At 40.1% G+C, this 14,443-nt stretch overlaps 1 protein-coding gene across 2 annotated transcripts in view; it reads right to left on the bottom strand.

Moving 5' to 3' along the window:
• The window catches only part of CSMD1 (CUB and Sushi multiple domains 1), a 1,932,406-nt gene that overhangs the window by 1,434,213 nt on the left and 483,750 nt on the right, over positions 1–14,443 (bottom strand). The window lies entirely within an intron of this gene.

The following is a 14,443-nucleotide window of genomic DNA, read 5'->3' on the forward strand; positions in this document are numbered from 1 at the left end:
CTTTTTAAACCCAGGTGCCCTGATTAGCCTGCCTTAATTGATTCTAGCAGCTTCTTGATTGGCTGCAGGTGTTCTACTCAGCCTGTCTGCCTTAATTATTTCCAGAAAGTTCCCGATTGTTCTGGAACCTTCCCTGTTACCTCTGACATGTTTTCAGACATCTGGCCTGACCCTGTCACAATATATATACACACACACACACCCCCAATATAAATTGGGTAGTGAGGCGAGTGATAGGATTCAGGAGAAATGAACAAAAAGAAATAAGAACAGGAAAGAGACAAGATAAAAGAAAACTTAAGTACAGAGTTTGCTTTAGCTTGCTATTTAGGATCTGTCACAGGGTGGCTGCCTTTTTAGTGCAATTTGGGCCCAGGCCCTCCTAATGAACTGCTGTGAGGCCACAGAGCAAGTGATGATTTGAATATCACTTGGTCCTCAGAAAGCCAACAAGTATATCCAGCTGGAGAGCTGCCAAGAGAAGGTAGGCTCCTGCAGGAGTCTCCAGGTCAGGGGAAAGAATCCAGTTTATAGACAACGCAGAAGCAAATGGCCTGCAGAATGTAATCCTGTAGGTATGAAAGGAACCTGTAGAAAACCCCAGAGTCAGGTGAAAAGACATAGCTGATTTGTTGAGTGTGTCTTAAATAGTTTTATTTTGAAGAAATAAAGCTGAAGCCTTGAAGAAGGTGGACTGAAGTCCTGTGTGTTCTTTGGTGAATAAGCCAGTAACATAACCCACTGGCCCTACCCATTTTACTAACAGCTTGATTGTCCATTTCTTTTATCTGCAGAGACCTACAATGCTGCAGTCTGATACAGGTAATTTCCAGAGAATTGAAGAACTTTTTTAATCATCCAAAGCATGTCTCTTAACATGCTTGGAATTATTTTTTCCCCATTTTTACAGATCTGTTTTCCCAGAACACGGACTATCTGCATTCCATGGAGTAAACAAATGAGGGCCTGATTCAGAAAAGAACCTAAGTATATTCTTGCAATTAGGGCCCAGATGCCCATATACAGCCTTTTGCAATTGTTCTCTGTCCTATCATAAGGTATCCAGAAAAAGTGCTTACAAATGCAACAAGACAAACTAATGTGCAACAGCAAAGCATGCCTCAGAGATCATGGGGTTAGATTATTGGCAGGGTTCTTGTTCAGGCTTCTCTTTCATGGTACAATAGCACAATATCCCTCACAGATTTGAGCCATCAATAATCACGTTATGATTGTTCTGCATTCTTTACATGTCTGCCTATAAAATTGTGATTTGACTTTAAATTTGCACTATTGTATTTTAAAGCCCTTCTCATTGAAGGTCCTGACTTCATTCAAAACCTATTCCTTGAACTGATGGGTATCTGCATTCAAACACCAGACATGATTTCAAAACATAGCTGCTGAACATGGCAAAAAATCATACTCCTCCCTGAAATCTGACTGATTTCATACAATATCTCCCCATCTAAGAAATATCTGGAATTGTTTCTCCCCCCTGCCAAAAAAAAAATAGGGGTGTTTTCACAACGAACACTGGATTATATATATTATATTTCACATCATTCACTTTCTTTCCTTTTAAAAAAGCTGGACTATTTGTGCATTTTTGGCATTTTAAGAGGCTAGAATATTATATGTGGAATTGATAGTGATGCCTATAGTTAAAAGTTGCCTGAATTGTTTTCAGTTGCTTATAACTTTTTCAAACTTGAACCATGAAATTTCCCATGCTGCGTGTCAGTCTTTTTTGGGTGGGGTGGGGCGGAAGGGAGGCAATTTCAGCTAAAACAATTCAGCCATTTCCAAGAACTAGATTAGGGGAAAATATTTTGTTTTGTCCATGATAAAATATTCTTAAAACCAAACCTCAAGTGCCTCCATCTTTGGAGCAAGAGCTTGAAATTGGGCAGAGAGATTATGCTGGTTTCAAGGATGTGGTTTTTCCCCCCAGCCTTGTGACATTCCACCCAATATCTGGCCAAGGTATAAGCCTCTGAAAAACTGCAGTTTGCACATACTAGTAGAGGCTTGTTAGTGTTTGGTTCCAATTACTTACAGTTCCTATGGGCCAAATTGACAGTACATGCACCATCTGCACCACAGTGACTGAGCATGTTCCATCCCCCACGCTCCAACAGCTAAGAACTTTCCCTGAATTTACTCCTCCTAGCAGTCAAGTGCCATTGTGGCACCAAGCACTGGAGCTGAGATCTGAGATCTGCGTGCTCAATGCTGAGATGAGGCAGGGGTCCTGTGGAAAACAGACTTTAATAAATGATTATATAATATCATAATGCATAAAAGCAAGGGGACAGAAATAAGATTATGAAAGAAAACTTAATTTCCTAAATTTGAGTGCTTGAGGTTTGCAACTTTAATGTTCTTTTAAAGTTGCCTTTTTGGTATGTAATATTTTTATTAGAATGTATTTGTTTGCACTCTAGAATACACTTCCCAAATGACTTGGTATAGTACTTGATGTAAAAAGAATGCTGATTCTAGAGTCTTTACTAAGGCAAAACTCCCACTGATGTATGGACTGGAAAAATCTTACCAGGATTGGGCCCTATGCTTTTAATTCTCTCTCTCTATAAACATTTTAAGTATTATCAATAGACTTTTTCTGCTCTGGATTTTGGGGTGCAAGGAGAAATCTATGACTAGCATTTGCTGAATAAAACCCAATTCTCCTAAGCTTAAAAATGCTGACAATAAACCAAGAAGCAAAACCCCCTCAAATATCCACCAAATAAAATTTCTGAATCCAAGTATTGTATGTATTTGAGATTTCATTAATGTTTCTCCTGACAGCATCAGCTTTTTTCAGAAGAAAAATTATCTTATTAGGATACAAATAAAAATAATAAAAAACACTTCAGTCATGTTTATTTGGTCAGTAAAGCAATGATATTTGATTCTTCCAAAAGTTAATTGCTTGAGTTATTAAATATGCATGTTTCTAGAATTTAAGGACACATACATGACATTGTTTTCAAAATTCTTTTCACTCTCCATTGCCAACATGATTTAGCATATTCAAGGCAACTTCACAGGCTTCTAGACTGAATCTTTGGGTGACCCAGTGCTCTTCCCTTTATGTATTTAGCAGTTGAACACAGTACTAAAGCCTAATTATGGACAATGCACATTGAAAATTCAATAGATCTCATTATTCACAATGTTTGTTAAAGACTTGGTTCTTTTCTTTTTACAATCTTTCCTGTCACATAAGAAGTCAAAACCCCATATGACCAACTGCTTGCTATTCTTAACTTGGAATGGCTTTTTAAAAAAATCCACATATGATAGCTTCTGATTTAACAAGTTGAAGAAAACATATCTTATCCCATGCAAACTGATCACAAATGAACAGATCACAAAGAAATCAGAGTTTGTTACCGAGTGAGAATAATTAGACAGTGCTTTGTTTGTCTAAAATGGAAATGTAAATTTTCAGTTTGGGAACCTGGAAATTAAATTCCACATTCTTCTCACATACTTGCACAATTCACTGTGACTTCAGTGGGAGCTGGGCTTAGGAACACAGCATAATCCTGATTTTGAAAGGGCAGTGTCAGAGCTCTTTGGCAGCAGGAATCCACTTTTCTAATCTGAGCCACTCCTCTCCTGGAAACATGCATGCATTAAAATACAACATATATATTATACACAAAAAGCTGCATTAAAAGAACATTAAGTTTGCAAATGTAAGCACTGAAAAGTTAGGAAATGACAGAATTAAGGTTGCCCGTGCAACCTTTTTTCTGCCCCCTTGTACATATGCATTATGATACAGTCTTTAATTACATGATCACATACTGTTTTTTCCACTGAACTGCGGCCTCATCCCAGAGTGAGACAAATAAGCCTATTTTTCTGCAGTATTTGAAGGACATCCCAAGCATTACAATAGACAATTGTATCTACTTTCCTGCAGCTATCACAGGAAAGTAACTAACGCAAGCAACTCTAGACTTACAAAGAGAATGTCATATATAAGGTAATTCCAAGGTGAAGAAAAGTTGTAGATCTGTACACCCAAGGCTGGACCAGAGTTGACAACCAAATGCATCCCAGCAGGAATTCAAGGTGTAATAAATAGTCTAAAATAACAAGGAGGATATTGTCTGCAGTGTTGTTGTAGTCGTGTTGGTCCCAAGATATTAGAGAGACAAGGTGGATGAGATAATCTCTTTTATTTCATTATTTATATTTTCATCACTCTATATATACACGACTACATACACACACGTATACATACACACACACACACATATATAATGATGAAAATACATATTATTAATGTGATATATATTATATGCTAGCCAACATATATATACATACACACACACACACACACACACACACACAAAGCATCAACATTAACTACAAATATTGAAACAGTTTTATAGCCTAAACTATACCATAATCCTGTTCACTTACACTAAGTATACCATAAGACCTTGAATTTGCTAAAATAAGCATCTGACAAAAGCAGATAGGAAACTTGTGACAATTAAGATACATTCATTCTATATCTTTGTACACGCTATGGAAGACCTTCATGGATATGATAGTTTTCAAAATAGATATAAGGAAAGAACAGAACAACATGGTATGGAATGGAACAAAACTGATGAGTTGGATTTTAGTGAAATGCAAAGAACTCTGTATCTTGTAAAATCATAATACCAGTTGAAATGTGTAATTGGGGAGCACACCTTCTGCGTAAGCTGAATGTAACATCATTGCATGGAACTATTCTTTGGAGACTGGCAGGGGTGAAAGTAACATTCCACAATTACCAGTACAGGGGCCGGAGCTGGTCCCTGGAAGGAGCAGGGCCTTAGGTGGAAGGGGTGGGGCTGGGGGGGGAGGGTCAGTGTACCCCAGCCAGCCCATCCCGCACTGCCTGGTCCATGCCACCCGGGGCTCCAGCGACAATTTAAAGAGCCCTTTTAAATTGCAGCCCCAGGGCAGCTGCTTCTTTTGCTTCCCCCGCCCCCCGTCGGTGGCCCCGGGGGGGAGAAGGGGGTCAAAAGGGGTGATGATGTTAAAACGCTGCCACAGCAGCCCTGAGTGATCCTAGTTATTTGGTCTTGAGTATATTTCATAATCAAATAACAATCCAAAGCGCAGTCAAGCAATTGACTATACAATTCATCAACAATATTAACATCATATTCATGTTACTGAATGACAGAACTGCTAATCTCTAGCCATGGCTATTGACATCAACTTGGTATCAACTAGACCAACATTCATAAACTCTCTTAATTCAATAGATTTAGAGGGATCATGTAGAGATGTTCCTGCTCTTGCTGAAGAAAATTAGTGCAATATATTAGAACTTGCTGGCTTCTGGATCAGAAACCTAGATAAGTTTGTTATCTCTGTTGGTAAAGAACTAACCTTGTTCTACAAGCAAGATAAATACCAGTTAATACAAGATGGAGCCTTTGTATGTTGAATGAAAAGTCTTCTCAAAGAGTCTGTGAAGACATCATCATCTTTCCCTCGTAGATGTGGCATTGGACCCATCCAATGAGGATGCTGAACTTTAAGAACAAGACATTTCCCTAACAACTGGCTACAGCACACCCTTCTTTGGTGGTGCATGTAATGCATTCCCATAATGCTGCCCATCAGAATTTAGCCAGATTTGGATTTCATGATGGGAGGAAGCTTTGCTGGTCAAAGAAATCGCTCCCAGCTCCAGTGTATTTATGTAGAGCCACATCTCCCACTGAGATCACAATTCTGGGAGTGGATAGAGATTAAAATAAAGAATCCTTTCCACTCCCCTGGAATTATTACTCCAGATAAGGTGATAAGGGCACTGGAGAATATGTTTTTCCTACTGTATTTGGAAAATACTGAGATGTTGTGGCTCAGGTACTCCTAGTTTCAAAAGGTGCTAGAATCATGAAGAGACCTGCTGAAGTCTCTGACATAGCTTGGTATTAAAGCTATCATATAATGGCACCAATAAGGAAACTGCCCACTATTACAGAAGAGCCATTTGGATATTTTGAGGGTCAAGTCTATATACAGAGACATCCCCAACTATTCAGTGAGAATAATCATGACAGCCAGGCATTAAATGGAACATCTGCTGTCAAAGAAAGGCCAATGGATAAGATACAGTTTTTCTGATAGAGATCTTCCTGGATTCCAATTGGAGGTATGTGAAAAGAGATGGATATGAAACCATACCACAGAATAGGGAGTACCACTGGAACATTTCTTGAAATTAGAAAGAGCTGTCTCTGGAAGCCAAAGCAAGTATGATGACCCCTCAGGGGAACATTCCAGCCTGACAGCATTTTGACCCATTCCATGTAGTCTTATTGTCCACATTGTAAAATAGGTGGCCAATCTCATTCAGTGTGGCCAGAAAACATGCTTCATGAACTATTAAGCATCAGTGATGAACAGCTCAACCCCTAGGTGCAAATCTACCATCTCAGATGGCAGGAATCAACATTAGGTTTACTGAGACCTTCTGAAAAGCTAGACTGACATTTCCATTGGACTAGAGTTTTCTACTGGATCCAAGAGCTAAGGATGAGATCCCCAGCTGTTTCTCCTATACTTATAGCGGGGCTATCAAAGATATGATCCAAGACTAGACACTGTACTCCATGGTAGAGCCAGAACCAAACCTGAAAAGTCTCTTTCCTGGAATAGACCAAGGCACTAGTTATAATTGGTGCTAGTATATTATTGGGTTCTGAGCTACCTAACAAAATTTCCACCTACGAGAGGTCAGACAAACAGATCCATCAGTGTACTTATGTTGGATCCAGGGAATATAAAAGTGGTTCCCAGAGACCCTCACATATAGCTCTAAATCTAAGTAGTACTTCTATCTTCTCTGCTGAACCTTGGCCAGGCACCTTTTAATTCCTTAAATAAAAAGGATTGCAGATATTACTTTTCGACTGTACATTCAAGGGCTCTGAAGAGGCTCTGAAGCCAATAGGCAGTCCTTCCAGGTATAGATGGGTCCTGTGACACCGTAACCTGTTTCTCCTACAGAGGCTGTATACCCGAGAAATATTCAGATCCATGAAACCTCAGAACTCAGGTGGGCATAGACCGCATATATCCTAAAGGAGCCTGTGATCCAGGTGTCAGTTCTTAGCCTATCATATCCCGAGAAGCTATATTGTTGTGAAATCTTGTCCTGGGCAACTAAAGCTCTGCTAGACAACTCATACTTAGGAATGGGCAGCAAGCCTAAAATAACCTTAACAATTCCTACCCAGAATCAAGAGAACTGAAAGTCACAGAACCATATAAATCAGCTTCTAAGACTACTGACAGTAAGAGTATAAAAGGGGATCAGTTCCTCTCCTCTCACTTACAGGGCAAGAGCCTGATAGATGGAGCATCAGAAGAAAAAGACCTCTTCCAGCCAAGTAGGGCACAGAATGAATGCATCATAAATGATCTGGAGAAAGGGGTAAACAGTGAGGTGGCAAAGTTTGCAGATGATACTAAACTGCTAAAGATAGTTAAGTCCAAAGCAGACTGTGAAGAACTTCAAAAAGATCTCACAAAACTAAGTGATTGGGCAACAAAATGGCAAATGAAATTTAATGTGGATAAATGTAAAGTAATGCACATTGGAAAAAATAACCCCAACTATACATACAATATGATGGGGGCTAATTTAGCTACAACAAGTCAGGAAAAAGATCTTGGAGTCATTGTGGATAGTTCTCTGAAAATGTCCACGCAGTGTGCAGAGGTGGTCAAAAAAGCAAACAGGATGTTAGGAATCATTAAAAAGGGGATAGAGAATAAGACTGAGAATATATTATTGCCCTTATATAAATTGATGGTACGCCCTCATCTCGAATACTGCATACAGATGTGGTCTCCTCATCTCAAAAAAGATATACTGGCACTAGAAAAGGTTCAGAAAAGGGCAACTAAAATGATTAAGGGTTTGGAACGGGTCCCATATGAGGAGAGATTAAAGAGGCTAGGACTCTTCAGCTTGGAAAAGAGGATACTAAGGGGGGATATGATAGAGGTATATAAAATCATGAGTGATGTGGAGAAAGTGGATAAGGAAAAGTTATTTACTTATTCCCATAATACAAGAACTAGGGGTCATCAAATGAAATTAATAAGCAGCAGGTTTAAAACAAATAAAAGGAAGTTCTTCTTCACGCAGCGCACAGTCAACTTGTGGAACTCCTTACCTGAGGAGGTTGTGAAGGCTAGGACTATAACAGCGTTTAAAAAAGAACTGGATAAATTCATGGTGGTTAAGTCCATTAATGGCTATTAGCCAGGACGGGTAAGGAATAGTGTCCCTAGCCTCTGTCTGTCAGAGGGTGGAGATGGATGGCAGGAGAGAGCTCACTTGATCATTGCCTGTTAGGTTCACTCCCTCTGGGGCACCTGGCATTGGCCACTGTCGGTAGACAGGATACTGGGCTAGATGGACCTTTGGTCTGACCTGGTATGGCCTTTCTTATGTCCAAATAGGAAATACAACATGAACACTATCCTGTAACAGAGATCCACCATCCCAGATCTGATCAGAAGTTTGTAATGCATTTCCCCTTTCAAGTGTTGTGAGAATCTCCACACTGGATCTGCTTGCTCATGACACTATGTTGGGCAAACAATCAGTAAGGCAAGCAGTTCTGCAAATATCATGATTTTGAAATTGCAACAACAGACTGCTGTTGTGGGTAGAGCCTGGGTTTCAGTGGTAAAGAATCATTAGACAAGTGACTCAATAGGAAAAGATGTCAGAACTTCATGTTGGCTGGACACCGGTAATCTGATCCATGCTTGGCTTCCAGACCTCGGCTCTGCAATTCCAGATCCTTTGGTAACCAGATACAAATGCCTGGAGAGTTACTTTAGGCCAGTATCAGAGGGGTAGCCATGTTAGTCTGGATCTGTAAAAAGCAACAGAGAGTCCTGTGGCACCTTTAAGACTAACAGATGTATTGGAGCATAAGCTTTTGTGGGTGAATGCCCACTTCGTCACTTTAGGCCAGTGTTTCTCAAACTGGGGTCACCGCTTGTGTAGGGAAAGCCCCTGGTGGGCTGGGCCAGTTTGTTTATCTGCACTGTCTGCAGGTCCAGTCGATCGCAGCTCCCACTGGCCGCGGTTCGCTGCTGCGGGTCAATGGGAGCTGCTGGAAGTGGCGGCCAGTATGTCCCTTGGCCCGCGCCGCTTCCAGCAGCTCCCATTGACCTGCAGCGGTGAACCGGCCAGTGGGATGGGGCAGGTAAACAAACCGGCCTGGCCTGCCAGGGGCTTTCCCTACACAAGCAGTGACCCTAGTTTGAGAAACACTGCTTTAGGCACATAGCTAAGTATTCTAGGTCAGTGGTTTTCAACCCGGGGTACACATACCTCTGAGGGTACGCAAAGGTCTTCCAAGGGATACATTAACTCATCTAGATATTTGCCTAGTTTTACAACTGGCTACATAAAAAGCACTAGCGAAGTCAGTACAAACTAAAATTTCACACAATGACTTGTTTATATTGCTCTATATATAACACAGTGAAATGTAAGTGCAATATTTATATTTGAATTGATTTATTTTATAATGATATGGTAAAAATGAGAAAGTAAGCACATTTTCAGTAATCATGTGTTGTGACACTTTTGTATTTTTATGTCTGATTTTGTAAGCAAGTAGTTTTTAAGTGAGGTAAAACTTGGAGGTACACAAGACAAATCAGACTCCTGAAAAGGGTACAGTTGTCTGGAAAGGTTGAAAGCCACTGTTCTAGGTCAACCTGGACAAACCCAGAGACTCTGCCAGTGACCAGCCTGAGGAGCCCGCATCATCTCAGTAGGGGTGCATGAAGTGGTCCTCAAATCCCTGCAGGTCCAAACAAAGCCTGTGCCAGATGGGCATCTCCTGTTCTCCTTTCTTTTAAAAGAGATACCTGATTAACTGACAAACTATCTATAAAAATAAAATTTGCCCCAAATGGGTAGAAAGAGGAAAAGAAGGGAAAAGAGAGACGAGGAAAGAACTGAAGACCATCTGTGCGATACAAGTTCACTGTGTATACCCTTAGAACCTTCTGGGATAGGAAAGCAAGGGAGGGACAGGCAGCCCAAATGACACAGATTTCCAGAAATTTCTGGAAGCATAGGCACCTTGATAGCTCAAGTGGGAATATGCAGAGGCTACACAAAGAAGAATCCTGGATTCCATTTGAAGCTCTGGAGGAGAGTGTTCTCTTCCCAGTTTCCCCAAAGTTTGACCCCTTCTCCCCTAACTCCTCCAAACTGTCCCTTTCCCAGTCCTGTATATTCTTCATCCACTACCAATCCCCTCTCCTCAGGCTTCTCATATTCATCTCAGTCTCCTTACACATGCAGTCCAAGTGTCTCCCTCCAAACTCAAATGTTTGAGCCCCAAACAATCACACACACCCCGCCAAGTTCCTGATCTCTCCACCTTCTCACACCCCCTCCCAGGCTCCTTGACGAGCTAACCGCTGTTCCCCTCTCCCCCTCCTGGCTTCTTGTCCAGCTGATGTCTTCCCTCTAACCACCCACTAGCTCCCAGTCCCCCTCCCTCTCTTTGCCTATCCAATCACGGTCTCCCCATTCCTTATCCAAACTTGGTGTTCCCTTCCAGCCAACTGCTCCTGATCCCCCTCCATTTCCTTCACATCTCCCCCCAACCTGGTCTCCCCCCATGGCTCTCAGTCTCCATAAACAACCAGTCCCAGCCTTCCCTCTCTCCCTGCCTCTCAGTCCCAGTCCTCTTGCCGATGCTCTCAATCACAGTTGCTGCCCCCCTTCAGTCCCAGTCTCCTTGTCCCAATCTATTCCTTTGCCTTCCCCCAGCTCTGGGTTTATCCCCTCTGCATTTCAAATCAGACCACTATCTTCTCCACACAAAGAACCAACATATTTTCCCCTCGCCTCAGTCTTGGAAATGGCTGAATTGTTTTGGCTGAACTTTTAAAAATAAAAATAATTAGCCATAGGCAGATACCCAGAATGGAAAATTTCAGCCTAAACGGTTAAAGTCTGGCAAAGTTACAAGCACCTGAAAGCAGTCTTATAATGGCAAGTTTCCGACAACCTTAATAGTAGGTGGTGCCACCAGCTCTGCTTATAAATGTTTGCACCATACTAAATCCATGTTTATGCAAAAGTAGTATAAATAGATGTACTGAGGTAACATGCAGTAAATCATCTTGGTAATGCTCTTTTCTAGGGAAATGTTAAAAGCTGAAACTCCCTGGAAAAACAACATCTATACCCCCCAGGACTGATTCCTGTCTCACTTACATACTGGTGTAAATCAGGAGTAGTGCCAGTGCAGTCAATGGACATACTTATCCTAGTGTAAGAGGAGAATCAGGCTGGTGAAACATTTTATAGCTTCACCTTGATTTCCTGTTTATACATGGCCAAAAAAAGTTCTCAGGGGAATAACTAGAATCCACTAAAGGTAGACAAGAAACTCCAGTCTGAGATTTCCTACCAGATGCCACATGTGGAAACTGATAGTGAACAGGATCAGGATGATTATTAACCAGCAAGTGGACAGATCTTCATTTTGGAATAATTCATCAAAATTTTATCTCTGGCAAGGCAGATATTTATTCTGTATTAGAAATAAATAGAAGTCATTCTCCTAGATTAACTATGTGGCAGGGTGTTTGGTTACACTCTAATACGAAACACTGAACAGCTATCTGCCAACACAACCACGGCCCTTCAATTTATTGACACAGCTTAGCCATAAAGTAAATCTGCAAGCTCATTGAAGAGCTACTATAAAATAAATATCAGCTTTATTACAATATTACAAAAATGAACTTGTGGGATTTTTAAAAATATAAAAATGGTATATTCTCACATTCTCCTAATCAATTAATTGTCAGAGACTCAGGCAATTCAAAATATAGCCTAGAGTTTGAAATTATTAGTGTACACACACACACACACACACACACACACACACACACATATATATGCATTAATAACTGTGTGTATATATACATATATGTGTGTGTGTATATAATACATTAATAACGCTGTGTGTGTGTGTGTGTGTGTGTGTGTGTGTATTATATAATACACACAGCGTTATTAATTGTAATTCCCCAAAAATATCTGATTGTAATTCATGATCATATATTAATGACAATATACTATAATATGTTGAATAGGCAAAAAGCCAGTTCCTACTTGAGACTGGAATTATATTGCAAATAAGGGTGAAGCTGGTAAGTATCTGAGTTATCCGATAGTATGGCCACATTTGAAATGTTAATAAGAGTCTGAGAAAGCATCACCATGCTTGAGGCTTATATTTTCTCATAACAATTTTTGCCCATTGAATGACAAGGCCATGAGGTACTACAAAAGCAGAATTTGTGTAAGTGTACCTTACTTTAAACATAATATATTACATCAAAGAGTTAACTTTGACCTCTTGTGGATACAACTTCTCAGGATTTGAAATTCCATTTAGGTAAGTTGCAAAAATGTAGCTGAAAGACAGACCACTCAAATATATTACATTCATTTATAAACTTTTTTAGATGGAAAACTTGTTCTTACTGTCTTTGTAGTAAATAGTATCTCAACTTTTAGTGGTTTGCTATCTTTTAGAATATATTTTTATAGTGTAATTGATTGTTCTGCCAAAATGAAATGCGTGCCACTTCATGTAATTGTGATCTCTTACAACTGTGCTTGGTTTGGTCAGTCTTTAACTTTGGAATATTCTTCAACAAACTCTGGTTCCAGATGGTTAGCCAGTGACTTCTACCAATTCCGTGGTTTGACTTGGTTTAAAACTTTGGCAGCAAACATGTACTGCTTTTTTATTATTTAGATTTACATGATTTTAATAAATTATAGCAAGTTTAAGCTTTATAATACGTTATAATTTCAAAATTTAATTGCCTCCATCCTTCTTGCCCTTCCCTCTGTATTGTTTTGTTACCCTCATGTTTATGATTTGCAAACTCTCCTTTGGGGGAAAAAAATCATTATTTTTCTGAACTGGGAGGCTCCTAGCACACTTTAGGTGCCATTAAATAACATAGAAGAAGAAATTACAAGGAAATTTTATTAATGTATTTTTCTTAGCTATTTAATATTTAGCATTGTGTTTTCGAGACCAATGTTATTCTATGAAAATTTTTAAAAACACAATCTATACTCAAGGATCATAACTTACCTTACTGATGTACTTTTTTCTAAAGTTTTTTAATATATATATTTAATATACCTAGGTAGAGATCTCTCATCGACCCACACTAATTTCTGAAGCTGCAAACTTAAAACGCTCCTCAGTTACACATAGGAAAAAAATATTTAGTAGATATTTTAAATCAAACTTCCCCTATAGTAAACTATATGTGATTTATTTTTCAACAGTAGTATGAGAATTTCTCCAGTACTCTTTGTGACTTTGGCTCAACTGTATGTTAATCTTAGAGAACAATTAGAAAATAGACACTTCTGCAGTGAAGGTAAGTGGGGCAGTAACCAAAAAAACCAACAAAACATTCAATAGAAAAATGTTCAGAAAGGTTGCATATTCAAAACAGAGATCACAGCTATCAGTCACTAGGCTAAGGAATTTGCATGCATAATAGATTTGACATATTTTGCTCTCAGAAAAGGAAATTGTTTTCTCTAGATATTACCAAGCAGCCAAAAGAACAATATTCACATCCAATTGAGAAAAAACAAACAACCCCCCCCCCTGAAGTTACTAGACATAAATATGGGGATAAAAACATGAAAAGAGTAGGACATGCCTACTTGCAGCTGCAGAGGGAGCTAAGAGAGTGTATTGAAGAACCCAGAAACTTAGAAAGAGCACGCAGGCTCAGGGATTTAGAGAATGAGCGCTCCACACCTAAAATAGGAGAGAGGGACTTGTCCGGGCTTGCTGTAGGAAAGTAACATGGATGGTGATTTATTCATTCCCCAGAAAGCTCAGGAGGGGCCGGAGTTGTGTAATTATATTTGCTGGGCATTTAATGACAGTGATTGTTTTCATAGCATCTGTAAATTCAGGCATGTTTGCAAGATATGCTGTGGGACCCACTCAGCCCATTCTTGCCAGAGCAGCAGGGGATGGTTGCAGGGGGGAAAGCAGGATTGGGGGTGGGTCAAGTGCCAACCACAGGTATGGCTTGGCTGGAGCAGGTTACGGGCTACAGAACACGAACAGTAGAGGGGGGTGAGCTGTGGGTGGGGCAGTTGACATGGCCACAGGAGCCATCACCAGTTAGGCAAGAGGTGTTAAGGGTTCTCCTACGGGATTACCCTACAAACCAGATGGGGTGTATTTGTGGGAGGGATTTACTGTGGGATTTCGGATCCCCTTTTTAGGGAGTAGGGCCCATGTGATGTCAAATAATTTGAAGTCAGTAGTTAGGAGGGGACATGTTCAAAAGA

This window comes from Chrysemys picta, chromosome 3 (genome assembly GCF_011386835.1).
Source record: "Chrysemys picta bellii isolate R12L10 chromosome 3, ASM1138683v2, whole genome shotgun sequence".
Lineage (NCBI taxonomy): Eukaryota > Metazoa > Chordata > Testudines > Emydidae > Chrysemys > Chrysemys picta.